Source organism: Neomonachus schauinslandi, chromosome 12 (assembly GCF_002201575.2).
Source record: "Neomonachus schauinslandi chromosome 12, ASM220157v2, whole genome shotgun sequence".
In the NCBI taxonomy this organism is placed as follows: domain Eukaryota; kingdom Metazoa; phylum Chordata; class Mammalia; order Carnivora; family Phocidae; genus Neomonachus; species Neomonachus schauinslandi.
The window spans coordinates 58,537,351-58,549,272 of record NC_058414.1 but is presented as its reverse complement, the minus strand read 5'-3'; the positions used below and the strand labels follow the sequence as shown (position 1 = coordinate 58,549,272).

Below are 11,922 nucleotides of genomic sequence, written 5' to 3'. Positions count from 1 at the left end.
GCAGACACGTTGTAAGGACTTAACTATGTTCCAGGTGTTGTTCTAAGTGTTTTATGTTGATTAACTCATTTAGTCTTCATAACAAACTGTAAGATGTGCGCTATTCCTACCCTCTTCTTATCAGTGAAGGCACATGAGGCTGAGAGGATTAAATAAACTGAGTATGTGACTGTCGAGATTTGAACACAGGTTACATGTGTCCAGAATCCCTGTTCCTAGCTGCTAGACTATCTTGGGGCCAAAAACTTTTATCTTTTTTTATTTTTATTTCCCTAAAGATTTTATTCATTTATTAGAGAGAAAGAATGAGAGAGAGTGAGCCTATGTGCACGTGGCGGGGGAGGGACAGAGGATGAAGGAGAAGCAGACTCCCCGCTGAGCAGGGACCCTGACTCAGGGCTTGATCCCAGGACTCTGAGATCATGACCTGAGCTGAAGTCACTTTTTTTTTTTAAAGATTTTATTTATTTATTTGAGAGAGATCGAGAGAGAAAGAGAGAGAGAGTGCATGCACACATGAGCAGGGTGAGGGGCAGAGAGAGAAGCAGGCTCCCCACTGAGCAGGGAGCCCCACGCAGGACTCAATCCCAGGGTCCTGGGATCATGACCTGAGCCAAAGGCAGACTTAACTGACTGAGCCACCCAGGCGCCCCATGGGGCCAAAAACTTAAAAAAAAAAAATCTAAGGGAGATTTCTTGACCAAAACAAACAAAACACACACACACACACACAATTTTTTAATGCAAGAAATTTGTATACTGAAGAATTTTTTTTTAAGATTTTGTTTTTAAGGGGATGCCTGGCTGGCTCAGTCACTAAGTGTCTGTCTTTGGCTCTGGTCATGATCTCAGGGTCCTGGGATCCAGCCGCACATCTGGCTCCCTGCTCCGCGGGAAATCTGCTTCTCCCTCTCCCACTCTCCCTACTTGCGTTCCCTCTCTCGCTATGTCTTTATCTGTCAGGTGAATAAATAAAATCTTAAAAAAAAAAAAAAAAAGGTTTTGTTTTTAAGTAATCTCTACACCCAACATGGGGCTTGACTCACAACCCCGAGATCAAGAGTTACACCTCCACGGACCAAACCAGCCAGGTGCCCCTGACTATTAAACCATGTTAATTCTTTCTGTTAAATCAGTGAATCTGTAAGAGGCAAATATCAGAATCCTACCAAATATATTATTGTGACGGAGTCTTCTGAAACTTACATCAATTCCTTGGGACATTTGGAAGAGATGTTAGGTGATTTTTTTTTTTAATCTACTGATTTTAAGATTCAGTGAGGCTATTTCTGAAGCAATTTCTTTCTCTTTCTATCTCCAGCTGAAACCATCATCTCTATCCTGTAGCAGTGCATTTATCCCTAAGCATAACAAAGAACTACACCAGAAAGCCTGTGGCACTGGTAGATCAAATTCTACTCCATTTGTTATATTTTGGCTTAGACAAGAAACATAATAAATAGACAGATTTTACTACATACCCCACAACTTCTATTCTCAATGTTTAATTATGTTTTTTTTTTTTCCAGACTCTTTCTGGATAGCTGGCTTACTGGCTCTTACAAATATTAATTATTGCTTTGTTAGCATATATGTTGTTAATGAAAAACAAAGTGAGGGATGCCTGGGTGGCTCAGTTGGTTAAGCGGCTGCCTTCGGCTCAGGTCATGATCCCAGGGTCCTGGGATCAAGTCCCACCTCGGGCTCCTTGCTCAGCGGGGAGCCTGCTTCTCCCTCTGCCTGCCACTCCCCCTGCTTGTGTTGCCTCTCTCTCTCTCTCTGTGAAGTAAATAAAATCTTTAAAAAAAAAAATACACAAAGTGAGAGGGTTATGAATTTAGATAGTTTGAAAAGCTCTGAGGCCCCTCCCTACAACCATGGAATTTCTGAGGCTGTGCCTCATTCTAGGGTCAAGGCTGGGGATCCTCTACCCCCTGAAGCCTGGAAAGTTTCCTCACTGCTGCTTCGTAAAAGAGGCCAGGTTTTGAGGGACTGAGGAGAGGAAAGGCTGGGATAACAGGTGGGGCCTGGGCAATCCCGGAGTCACAGTCTCTCTGCATCCAAGAGAATGTGTTGGGATTTTGTTTAGTGCAGAAAGGAAAGATAAACCAAGAATAAACCTACTTAAAATTATGTCTCTTTTTTACATCACTGGAGCGGGGGGGGGCTAGGCGTTTTGTTTTTTGGTATTTTGTGGTTTTTTGCAAAATCACTGCCACCACCCTCCATCTAGGACTTCTTGATACTTACGTAACAAAGGTGATCAGCCACTTCGATAGGAGAATGAGGATAATGCAGGTCATTCATTGGGATTCAAAAGTCAAGAGGCCCTGGAGTTACTTGTCTCAGCCCATTTCCTTTGGCAGGTGCTCAATCTCGGGTCCTGAGTGTGGACCTTTCCCAGATCCATTGTGAGATCTTTGGCATCTTCCTATTGCAAATGAAAGACACAGATTTCTTCCCACATGTTGGTAACCAACAATCAAGTGACTTGACTTTCTAGGACCATTCCTGCTCTTGCCCTGGTCCCATGTGGAATACAATCTGAGCATATCACTGTCCTATCCAAAAAAATCACCCGCAATTCCACCTCCAAAATCACAACCAAATTTTGGAGAGCCTGCTGAAGAGATCCAGGGAGAGAAAAAGGGGATTTCACCATACAACCTTAGTTAGGATATGCTAACAATGCCTTTCTCAAATGATAGCATTTGAGACCTAAGTGTTACAAAGGACTCGGGAATGGCAAGAACATTCCAGGCAGAAGAAACTGTTAAGTGTGAGACCAAAAGAAGGTTGTCATACTTGAGAAACAGAAGGTGAGTGTGTGCTCAGAGTGTTGTCTGTGATGAGGTGAGGAATTTTTGCCCGAATGTAAATTGAAGTACTTCTTCATCAAGAAAGATTGACAACCCCCCCACCCTCCCAAAAAAGAAAAAAAGTTGAACAAAACAGTGTACTTAGCGCCACAGTTGATTCCTTTATCTCTTATGGAACATATTCTCTTTCTGGCTTTGCTGAAATATATGAAGAATATGGAAGAAGAATAGTTTAAGATTGTGCAAATTTGATATAGTTTTTATGGCTCAGTAATTTAAAAATACTTTTGCTTTAAAAAGTTGATCAAAAGTAACTCAATATTTTACAAATCTTCTACAATTTTTAAAACATTCCCTTCTTTGTTCCTGTGCATATATATCTTAATTCAGTTTCAGTCATATGGTACACATACTTTTGCTTTTTGGGCTAATGTTGAATCACATGTATTTTATATATCTATAAATAGAAATAATAAATGTCATTTTACCAACTACATAATAATCCATCAGGTTTTTAGCAATTAACTTAAGCATTTACCTTTCATGAGACATTTCTTTTCTCTCTCTCTTTTTTTGTCCTATTATAAATAACCCAGCTGTGAAAATACAAGTGCATATTGCTTTTCCTTCTTTTGAATTACATCCTTTAAAAAATCCCCAGAAGTGTAATAGTGTAATTATTAGATCAAAGAATATTTTAAAATGTGGGTTAAAAGAATCTACATTTGCTATATATTACCTTACTGTAATATATATATTTAATAATTTAAAAATGTATCTGCAGGGCTTTTAGTGAAATGCAAAACAATTGGTATCTGTTAAACTTTTTTCTTTAGAATCCTCAATTCTAAAAAGAGTTGGCATACATAAATGAACTTATGCAAAATATTTTATTTTGTATGTGTGTGTATATGTATTTCTCCAATTCAGCTAATGTAATAATTTTTTTTGAGAACGAGAGACAGAGTGGGGGGAGGGGCAAAGGGAAATGGAGAGAGATTCATTTTTTTCTTTTTTTTAAGATTTAGTTGTTTATTTGAGGGGGGAGCAAGCAGGGGGAGGGGCAGAGGGAGAGAATCCCAAGCAGATTCCCCACTGAGCATGGAGCCCAACCCTGGGCTCAATCTCACAACCCTGAGATCATGACCTGAGCAGAAATCAAGAGTCAGATGCTTAACCAACTGAGCCACCCAGGCGCCCCTCAGTTAATGTAATAATTAACAAAATTATGTATTGCAACAATTTCTAAGAAACATTAGTCATTAACATCTGAAATTTTAAGCACTCAAAAAACAGATACAGGGGCACCTGGCTGTCTCAATGGGTAGAGTATATGACTCTCAGTCTCGGGGTCTGTGAGTTCAAGTCCCACGTTGGGGGTACAGGTTACTTAAAAAAACAACAGGGAAGAAAAAAAAAAAACACAGAGATACAATCTCCTGATAGCCGTTGGTCCTTCTGGAGCTTTTCTGTAACCTTACTCTTTTAAAGGCACCCATTCATTCACTTGTGTCAGTTATCAGGATGAACCTGGGTTGTGGCCTTAAGTGCAGTCGGCTACAGATGAGGTGGGCTTATACCTACAGAGCTGGGGAGAATCTAATTTGTTGCATACAGAAATCAGGGACTAATAAAGGAGTTCATCTAGAAACACCCAGGGACAAACCAGCCAACCCAATTGAAAAGGGAGAAGCTTTCTTCATCCCATCTAGTTTATATATATATATGTATATATATATATATAAATAATTTTTGGCTTTGATGTATTAACTAAATTACAGAGCTGAACACAAAGATTCTTCGGTTTAGTTTTTCAAAGACATGAAAATCCTAGCCATTCTTTCATTGGTAGCAGTATTCATAGAATTTCAAAGCGAGTCTTGTCTTTTCATGACTTTCTGGTCACCAACAGCTGCGGCAGGCCCACACAGGTAGAAGTAAGAGGTGTCAATGACACCCTGTGTATGATTCTTGTCCCCTGTGACTTAAAAAAGAAGACATCATTTAAAAAGAGTCAGGCCCAAAACCAAAATGTGATTATATTGGGCTCCCCTTCATATCAGCATCCAACCCATTCTGGCTTTTATCAGCCCTGAAAAGGAATTTGCTGCATTCAGCAGACAATTTTTGTAGATACCATGCTGAGCATTCAATAACATCCTTCTCTCTGTTCTGTGTGTGACTTTGACACTATCCCCTTATTAAATCCAATATGTAAAGGGTAGAAAATATCACTTTTCCATGGGAATGTTTACTTGTGGGATTCTGTGAAAAGCACATTGAGTGCTGCTTGCCACCTGCAAGGGTTATCATTTCCAACTGGAAGTCACACTATACTTTGAAGACACTTGCCAGGAAAGGCTGACCAGAGGTACAGCATTAGCAGTACTGAGTGGAGCTGCTGTTTGTAGACAAAGGCTCTGGGCCAACGCTAGACCAAGAGGCGGTATCCTAATCAGCAAGAGGCCTTTTAGATAGCAACCTCTTCAACCATGATCACCCATCAAAGGGCTGGCTCCCCACAGGCATAAAGAGGAAGAGACTTCTAGTTTCCATCATGTTTCTTCAGGCACACATGTGGACAGACACATGTGCACGTGTGTGTACATGCCAACACAGAATCGTCTTCAAAAGATAGGGGGTGGGGGTGGTAGGAAGAGGGAAGGCTTGTGTGTGGTCCACTGCCATGTTGGCTGGCCTTGCCATGGACAGACTAGCAGGCAGACATTGCTGAAGATGAAAGCTTCTTCCTGAGCCTGTATCAGAATGAGTCTGATCATGAAATACCTCTCCTGGGGGTTTATTTTTCAAATGCATTCATTGAGTAAACAGCAATTTTGAGAAAAAGGATTTAGCTAAAACAGTATTTCCACTGAAATTTAAAAAGTAACGCAAGTCTCTCTTTTTAGTCATTTTTGAGATTCATATTTTCAACTCAGTAACATCAAGTGTTATGTTTAGAATCAAGATTTTCTCTGCACTTGGAAATACCCTATCTGATAGTTTGCATGTGCCAAGGAAATTGGCTAAAGGGTAGATTGTTTGATTTGGACCTTAGCATATATCCTGGTTAAAAAATAAAGTTCAGGGGCACCTGGCTGGCTCAGTGGGTAGAGCATGTGACTCTTGATCCTCAGGGTCATGAGTTCAAGCCCCACGTTGGGGGTAATGCTTACCTCAAAAAAAAAAAAAAGTTCATGATAGTAAGTGGGAGAAAATACCAACATTCTCTTTAGTCATCATTGAAGAAGCTTGAATCAAGGAGCTGAAATGTTAACTTTGTAACTTTCTGTGAGATATTTCAGAATGGTGGTATTTTATTGTTAAAAATAATTTGTTTGGGGCGCCTGGGTGACTCAGGCGGTTAAGCATCTGCCTTCAGCTCAGGTCGTAATCCCAGGGCCCTGGGATCGAGTCCTACATCGGGCTCCCTGCTCTGCGGGGAGCCTGCTTCTCCCTCCGCTCCTCCCCGCTGCTTGTGATCTCTTTCTCTCTCCCACTCTCTACCTCTCAAATAAATAAATAAGTCTTTAAAAGAAAATTTGTTGACCTCTTAGCATGTGAAAAAAAAGTTAAGCTATAATCATAGACCTAAAGTAAAAGTAAGACTATAAAACTTATAAAAGAAAATTTTGTGACTTTAGATTAGGCAAAGAATTCTTAGGATGCAAAAAGCATGATCCTTAAAAAAATAATCCGATAGACTTCATAAAATTCGGACCAAATAACCAAATAAGATGGTTAAGAAAATGAAAATGCAAGCCACAAACTGGGAAAAAATATTTGTAAACCCCCATCTCCTAAAAGACTTTAATTAAGAATATGTAAAGAACTGTTATGACCCTGTAATAATACAAGCAACCCAATTTTTAAACAGCAAATATTTCCTCAAAGAAGAGATGCAGGAGCACCTGGGTGGTGCAGTCAGTTAAGTGTCCAAGTCTTGATTTTGGCTCAGGTCATGATCTCAGGGTTGTGAGATTGAGCCCCGTGTCCGGCTCCACACTGGGCGTGGAACCTGCTCAAGATGCTCTCTCTCCCTCTCCCTCTCCCCCTACCTCCCCTAAAAAAAAACAAAAAGAGAGAGATGTAAACAGAAAATAAACACATGAAAAGATGCTTACCATCATGAGTCCTAAGGGAAACACAAATCAAAACCACAATGAGATACCACTAGACACACATTAGAATGGCTTTTTTAAAAGACCGTATCAAGTTGGTAAGCTGGTGAGGATGCAGAACAGGAATCTTCCTATAGTGTTGGTGGGAATCAGCAAAAACTGGAAACAGCCCAAATATCTTTCAGTGGATGAAGGGATAGACACACTATGGTACAACCACTCAGTGAAATGCTACTCAGCGGGCGCCTGGGTGGCTCAGTTGGTTAAGCGACTGCCTTCGGCTCAGGTCATGATCCTGGAGTCCCTGGATCGAGTCCCGCATGGGGCTCCCTGCTCAGCAGGGAGTCTGCTTCGTCCTCTGACCCTATCCCCTCTCATGTGTTCTCTCTCTCTTATTCTCTCTCTCTCAAATAAATAAATAAAATCTTTAAAAAAGAAAAAAAAAAAAGAAATGCTACTCAGCAATTAAAAAAAAAAAAAAAAGAATCAACTGATTTATACAACATGGATGAATCTCAAATGCATTTTACAGAGTGGAGGAAGCCAGAATCAAAATGCTATATACTGTATGATCCCATTGATAAGACCTAATTGAAAAGGCAAAACTCTAGGGACAAAAAAAAAAAACCCAAAAAAAAGATCAGTGGTTTCTAGGAATTGAGAATAGAGGAAGAGGTTTATTACAAAGGAGCACAAAGGGGACTTCCTGGGGGTGAAAGAATAATTCTATATCTTGACAGTGGTGTTGGTTACACAATAGAATTTGTCAAAACTCTTAGCACTGTAAAAGGCGAATTTTACCAATCTAAATTATATTTCAATTAAAAAAATGAACTTGGATTTTTATTTCATGTCATGTTAATCAATTTCAGGTACATAAAAGATTAAAATGTAAAAGGCAAAATGAAACATTTCATAGGCAAAATGAAACATTTCATAGCCAATACAGGGGAATATCTTTTAAGGTCTTAAAATAGGGAAGAATCTCTTAAATAAAACACAATAGAGGAAAAGATAAATAGCTGTGATTGCCTCTGTTCATCAAAGATATCACAAAAAGAGTGGAAAGTCAAGCCTCAAATGATAAGATATTTGCAACACATATGATTAGCAAAAGATTAGTGTCCAGAATATATAACTTACTACTACAAAGGAATATACAGTCAAAACCACACAAATATTGAAGTCAACTGACTTTAACTATGGTTGCACACATCTGAATGTTGTGTTGATGGGCTGTGATGTTGAGTGAGCAATAAGTCATAGAATACCTGAAGTAGAATTCTATTTATAGGGGTGCCTGGGTGGCTCGGTTGGTTGAGCATTGGACTCTTGATCAGGTCATGATCTCAGGGTTGTGAGATCAAGCCCTATGTGGGGCTCCCTGCTAAGCGGGGACTGCTTTTCTCCCTCTCCCTCTTCCCACTTGTGCATGGGCATGCTCGCTCTCTAAAATAAAAATCTTTAAGAAAATAATTCCATTATATAAAATTCCAGAATGGACAAAATTAACCATGACTTGCTTGGGAGTACATCTATAAGTTACTAAACAAAAAAGGGAGGGAATGATTATATAAAATTTAGGACAGTGGTTCACTTTGAAGTGAATGAGAGGAAGGAGGGGTATAGGTAATTTTCCATTTCATAGCCTGGGTGGCAGATTCACACATCGTTATTATTATATAAAGTGTATATATGTGTTTGATATACTTTGGTTTTTATGATTGTGTTAGCTCAGTCCTCTAAGAAGCCAAGATGGGATTAAACATGCAAGAAATGTATTAGGGAGATGCCTGGAGGGAACCATGACGCAGTCTGGCACCTGGGAAGAAGGGGGAGGAAGCAGGGGTGGATAGGAAGAGGCTTGGACTGCAGTACAGTTGTAAGGAAGTTTCAGCTGGGCCAGTGAGGAGCAAAGGTCACCCATCAAGGAGTCACCGTCTTGCAGGAAGTGTCCTTGCCATGCCCAGTCACTAGTTGGAATCAACGTTGGGAAGCATGACTTTGGCGTAACTTTGGAAGTGCTTTCACAAGGCACAGCTGATATAAAAATAAACTAATAAAAATAATTCCTTTCAGCTGGAACCACCATCTCCCAGTAATTTGACAAAATGACCAACACAAAGGGAAAGAGGAGAGGTACCCACCATGTTCTCTCTGCCTTTTCGAAAACATGGAGTTGTTCCTTTACCTACATACATGCGAATCTATAAGAAAGGTGATATTGTAGACATCGAGGTAATGGGCACTGTTCAAAAAGGAAGGCCCAACAAATGTTGCCATGGCAACACTGGAAGTGTCTATGGTGTTACCCAGCATGCTGTTGGCATTGTTGTAAACAAACAAGTTAAAGGCAGGATTCTTGCCAAGAGAATTAATTTAAGTATTGAGCATATTAAGCACTCAAAGAGCCGAGATAGCTTCCTGAAGTATGTGAAGGAATATGATCAGAAAAAGAAGGAAGCCAAAGAGAGAGGTACTTGGGTTCAATGGAAGTGCCAGCCTGCTCCACCCAGAGAAGCACACTTTGTGAGAACCAATGGAAAGGACCCTGAGCTGCTGGAACCCATTCCCTACGAATTCATGGCAGGATAAGTGTAAAAAAAAAAAAAAAAAAAAAAAAAGACCTAAAGACTGTTTAAACAAATGAAAAACTAATAAAAGTAATAAAAAAATCCTAATAAAAGGGTACCTGGCTCACTCAGTTAGTAGAGCATACAACACGTGATCTCAGAGTCGTGGGTTCAAGCCCCACATTGGGTATAGATGGAGTTTACTAAAAACAAACAAAAAACCCAAAAGGCAGCAGCTGGGCTTGTCAGTCAGTTATACTCCCCACAGTGGGAGATCGGAAAGGTGCATTTCTATGGTGACCACAATGGCAGTTTCAAAAAATTTTTTTAATTAAAAGAAAATGAAAATGGGCAAAGGATATCAAGGAAGGAAAGCTCTTTGTTACAGAAGAATGTCATCTAATAAATGTAGAAGCAAAAATAGAATTGGAAAAATCATCTTTTTCTAGTCCCCAAATTAATAACTAATTTGGCAAAGGTTATCAATGGATTCTAAAGCAATGTGCAAGGTCTCACTCCATAGATTACTAACTAAATACAGGGGGAAAACTGTGTGTGTTCCCAATAGAGAGATCTAGTAGTTACCACCTTAGCCAAGTGACCAAGCCAGAGGCTTGGTCCCCATGGGAGACCTGAGTGTGTGTGCACACCCAGCTTACAGCTCTAGGGCCTGGAGTGCAAGAACACAGTAGGCCCACATGCCACTGTTCAAACATTTCAAATTTGTGAATTCAGCTACCAACTTTTACAGTTTATTTTATCCCATGCCTTGACATATGTACCTTTACAATGTATATAATGTACGTGTAAAGCTATGGTTTTTACACAGGGACTTTTAGATGACTTAAAGCTAGAAAAATATCAAAGACAATTGAATTTAATTATTATTGTGCACATGTGAGTTTTGTGTTGATGCACTGTGTTGTAATAAAGACATACATAATTTTATGTATTTATTTCAATAACATTTATTGCCTTCATTTCAGTAACATCACTTAACTAGGTTGTTATAATCAATAATTTGACATAAATTATGTCCTATAGATAGTAATAATTCTGAAGGATTAGAATATAAAATGTAATGGCATTCAACATATCCAAAATTTGAATATATTTTGCCAAAAATACGAATTATTAAATATTAATGTAGAAAATTTAAGTATATTTTTATATATGCTTTCCAAAAATATCATTTTTCTTCTAAATATTCAAAATGACCTATTAAGAGACAACAATTTATTAATAATATCAGCATTTTTAATGAAAAGTTATTTTTAAAAAGCTTAAATTATACTTAATTTTTTTGAAAATTTAGTGGAAGCTTTTAAAATACTTCTATAAAAATAAAAATTTTATAATTCTAGTGTTTGATATTCATCCAGCGGCCTAAAAAATATTCATATCATATTTCATGTATATGTGAAAATTGTTTGATATTACAAAATGTGCAACTTACAAACATGACAACTTTTCCTTCCCCCACATCCAAGGGCTAACTAGTCAGCTACTAGTTGAAACTTGAAGAATATAATTGAATGAGTTGAGTAGTACCTTGTAGAGACACTCCATGGTTGGCTCAGAGGTTAGCTTATTTGAATCCAAACGATTTAATAATTATGTAAACTAGTTTCCAGGACAGTAAAAGCCCTGTGCCTCAGCCCAAAAGTCCTAAATCAGCCCCTGTCTGGAAGTCATCTGCTTGTCAAACCTCTAGGCTAACATCTAGCTCTTGCAGTATGAAAGTTACCATGACAACTGCGGGGAAAGTTTTGGTCAACAGGATATAATCCAAAAACAATTTTTTTAAAAAACAACCCTTTGGGCAACTTCTTGAAGCCAAAGAGGATTTGAATGACACACGCCCAAAAAGAACAATGTCTCAAAGGTATAAACTCTGGAAATCACAGGGCAAGAAACAGAAAATTAGATGATGGGGTCAAATGGAAAAAGCAGGAAGCATGGCCACCCAAGCCCCTCTCTGTCCCTGGGGCCCCCTGGATGTAAGATGTCTGAGGAATGTCTTTTGGTTTGATCTGATTGGAAGAGCTCCAAATCCTTATTTCAGGTCCCAAAGAAGAGTGAGTTTGTCTCATTTGAGCTGAGACCCAAACACACTCAATGAATATGGATTTCCAGAAATCCTGGTGCTTGAAATGGTTGAGCTTTTCTTGTTCCATTTCCTCAACCACCCTAGAGTTCATTTTTGGTTAGCTAATATCAGTTCGAGGGAAAACTCCTTTTGCAAAAATTCAATTCAATTAGGACAAAATAGAAAATAAAACATTTCTAAATTTATTTTCAAAGTGCCTTTTGGGAAAAATGCTCTCTCTGCAATTAATGGGAAATTTCTTATTTTTCTGCACACCATCTATTTTCTCTTCATCTGATGACTTCCTTAATTCTCCAACT

At 38.9% G+C, this 11,922-nt stretch overlaps 1 pseudogene; it reads left to right on the top strand.

The window, feature by feature from the left end:
• Positions 1 to 9,048: 9,048 nt before the first annotated feature.
• Positions 9,049 to 9,535, top strand: LOC110579917 (annotated as a pseudogene).
• The last annotated feature ends 2,387 nt before the right edge of the window (positions 9,536 to 11,922 follow it).